We start from the raw sequence: 3,711 nt of genomic DNA, 5'->3' as shown, positions 1-3,711 counted from the left end.
AAGGCGGAATCCGCGCGCTGCGGGCTGGCGGCGTCGCCGGGCCGGGGCCGGGGCTTCGCTGGGCCCGGGATTCGGGGGAGGTGGTGCGGGGGTCGTGGGGGGTGGGTACCACCTGGCTGTACCCCCCCCCGGACCCCGCGCTTTCTGGCTGTGTCTGGCTGAGCCGGAGTGATAGCCCGGCCTCCAAGGGGGTGGGGAGGGAGGGCGGTCGCTGATCGCCGGCGCCGCTCGCCCTGTGCCTCAGTTTCCCCGAGCTGTCTGCCTCCGGTCCCTTCGTGGAGGGAGAGAAGGGGGCGTGGCTTGGTCCTGGAAGGAGAGGGAGATGGACTGCGTGGCTCCTCTCTGCCCACGGGCCGAGCGATGGGGCCGTGGGTGGAGCCGCGCGTGGCGTGGACAGCCTGGAGCCCCGGACCCCCAGGCCCCGCGCGGGGGGTGGGGGGGCGGCTGACTCAGCCGGGGATTTCCACTCCCTGCCTCCCCCGACACTGTCCTTGTCAGACGCCCCCGGGTGGCACTCGCTGAGCCCACGCGGGTGCCCCCCCTCCCCCCTCGGGGAGGGATGGGTACGGTTGGGGGACCCCCCCCACTCCTCCTGCTCCATCTCCCCAGGAATCTAGAAGCGGGATCTTGAAGAGAGATCTGGAAGCGTCGTCCACCCCCCCCCATTTGGGAGGTGTCAGGGCCGGGGGAGGGGGGTGTCCCGCACCCCGTGGCTTGGTGATGGGGTGGGGGGCGCGGGGAGGGGGAGGAGGCGCCGCCCCAGCGCACGAGCGCGCGCTCGGGCCTTGGAGAGTGGATACCGCGCATTCCTAGGCCAGATAAGGAGGCCGGGAGCGCAGGGGCGGGGCGGGGGGGGGGGGGGACAGGCCATCCTGGGGACCACGGCTGTGGCCCCCACCCTCTCTGTGGTGGGGGAGGGCGGGGCTGTAGTACTTTGGGGCCTGGGCCTTCCAGTTCCATTCATCCATTCCCTCCCTCCCTCATTCATTCTTTCACTCAATCATTCGTCCATCTGTCCCCTCCCTCCTTCCCTCCCTCCCTCCCTCTCTCCCTCTCTTTCTCCCCCCCCCCCACGTTTCCGGAGTTTCATCTTTTTGGCTCCAGGCATCCTCGGAGGGGCAGCGAAGTTATAACTTCTCCGTGGTGAAGCTAGGGAGAAAAGAAACAGCGAAAAATAAAACATTTTCCCCCTAGGGTGGGAAGTGATGCCGACATCATCTTACTTTCAAACTGCCCATCTAGCCCGGCACTGGTGGTTCACATCTGTCATCCTAGCTACCTAGGAGACTGAGAGCTGAGGATCAAAGTTCGATGCCAGCCTGGGCAGGAAAGTCTGTGAGACGCTTATCTCCAAGAAACTACTCAGAAAAAGATTCAAGTGGCACTGTGGCTCAAGTGGTAGAGCACTAACCTTGAGCAAAAGAGTCTCAGGGACAGTGCCCAGGCCCTGAGTTCAAGCCCCAGGACTGGCAAAACAAAAACCCCAGGGCTGGGGATGTGGCTTAGTGGTAGAGTGCTTGCTTAGCATGCATGAAGCCCTGGGTTCGATTTCTCAGCTCCCCCCCTCCCCCCCACCCCTACACACACACAAAACAGAAGTAGCCTCGTGGCTCAATAGTAGAGTGCTAGCCTTGAGCAAAAGAAGCTCAGGGAAGTGCCCAGGCCCTGAGTTCAAGCCCCAGGACTGGCAAACAACAACAACAACAAAAAACAGCCCAACAACTGTGAATCTGAGGTCTAATTAGAATCTAAGGTTTGCTTAGATTCTCCTTGGAATTGAAGGCTGCTGCTACTTTTTTCTGAGACTAAAGGTCAGGGGAAAAAGTTAACAAGTAAATAGAAACCTAACAAGTGAAAAAGACAGTCATCTAAAGATATTCAGGGGGCAAGTGGGTTAACACAAGCAAGAGCCTTGAGGGTGGGATTTAGGTGGTCCATAGATTAGAATGGTACCTCCCTGGGGTAGCTGTGGGAGGGGTGGGCAGAGCCCCGTGCCGGAACTAAGGCATAGGAACTGTAGGCAGTAGGAATCCATAGGAGGCTTTTTGTTGTTGTTGGTGGTGGTGGTGGTGATGATTGTGGGTCTTGAACTCAGGGCCTGGGTGCTGTCCCTGAGCTCATTTTTGCTACCACTTGGAGCCACCGGGCCACATCCTGTTTCTTGGTGGTTCTTTGGAGATAAGAGTCTCATGGACTTTCCTAACCAGGCAGGCTTGGAACCACAATCCTCAGATCTCCAACCTCCAGAGTAGCTAGGATGATAAGCGTGAGCCATTGGTGCCCAGCTTAGAAGGGTGTCTTGCTTGAGTAGAAATCCCTCTCCCCCCCCCAACTGCTTGATGGAGAATGGCAAAATGTGTGTGTGTGTGTGAGAGAGAGAGAGGGGGGGGGCGGGAGAGGAACCAAAAGAATGAGAAGGTGAGGGATGTAGGATGTCTCTCCTAATCTTCTTCAACCAAACAGTCAAGTCTGGGTGTATTTCTCTTCCCTTCCCTCCTGTCAGTTTCTCTTTGTTCCACTGGAAGCCTGGCCATTACCTCTCTCAGTACGGGCAATGGAATCTTGGGAGCTTGGGGAGGGGGGCATTGTGTCTGAGCAGAGGGGCTCAGAGCACCCTGGTGGAGGTGAACCCACAGTAGGTGCAGTTTTAGACAGCCAGGCATCTGAGCTCTTCTCCAGCTTCTAGGGCCCAGGGCCCAGTTTTCTCTTGGGAAAACTCCCCCTCTCCCCACCCCAAGTCCTGGGGCTTGAACTCAGGGCCTGGGCACTGTCCTTGAGCCTCTTTGTACTCAAGGCTAGTGCTCTACCACTTGAGCCACAGTGCCATTTCCCGCTTTTTCTGAGTAGTTGATTGGAGATAAGAGTCTCATAGCCTTTTCTGCCCAGGCTGGCTTTGAAGCTCGATCCTCCGATCTCAGCCTCCCAAGGAGCTAGGATGACAGGCGTGAGCCACAGGGGCCCTGCCGGGAAAACTTCAACCTGGCCAAGCTCCTGCCTTCATAAGGAATGTTCTAGTTGGGGATGATGTGATGGAGAGATAGTGCAGGCCTCAGATTCTCCTCTAACAGAGATCTGCCCTTTTCTTTCAGACATCTTAGCTCCCTGGGTCTGCAGAAAATAGGAAGGAAGCTCAGCACCCACAATCTTCCACAATCTTCCCCAGGGAAGAAGATGGACTTTTCTGGCTTAGTCTCTAGGGTGCACAGGGCAGCATACAGGAAATAGCCATAAATCTTTCTCTGCAGCCCCCATGTGAGCCGCAGAGGGAGGGGCTGTGGGACGGACCCAGGCTTGCTTGCTTTCTTGGGGAAACAGGCATGCAATGGAGTGCCTTGATTCTCAGTTATCAACTCTAGGAGGGAGGCCTCAGGCCCCCAGCAGCAGCAGCTTGGGGGAGGCCTCTGATGGGGAGGGGGGGTGACCCAATGGTCAGGCTAGGGTTGAGATGGTCCAGCCGGGAAACATCCACACCGTTTTAACTTCTATCTTAGTTCTAGGAGCTATAAACTCCCTCGTGGCCAGACTAAGCATAGAGTGGACCAATCAGAGGCTGAGGATGGACCGCTCTGACCAATAAGAAAATGGTTCAGTGCCTGGGATTGAAAAATAGGCCAATCGGTCTATTTGGAAGGGAGGTGTGTGTGTGTGTGTGTGTGTGTGTGTGTGTGTGTGTGTGTGTCCCCACGGCTTGTGTGTGTGTGTGTGTGTGTG

This window comes from Dipodomys ordii, unplaced genomic scaffold, assembly GCF_000151885.1.
Source record: "Dipodomys ordii isolate 6190 unplaced genomic scaffold, Dord_2.0 Scaffold180, whole genome shotgun sequence".
NCBI lineage: Eukaryota > Metazoa > Chordata > Mammalia > Rodentia > Heteromyidae > Dipodomys > Dipodomys ordii.
This window is presented reverse-complemented; position numbering follows the sequence as displayed.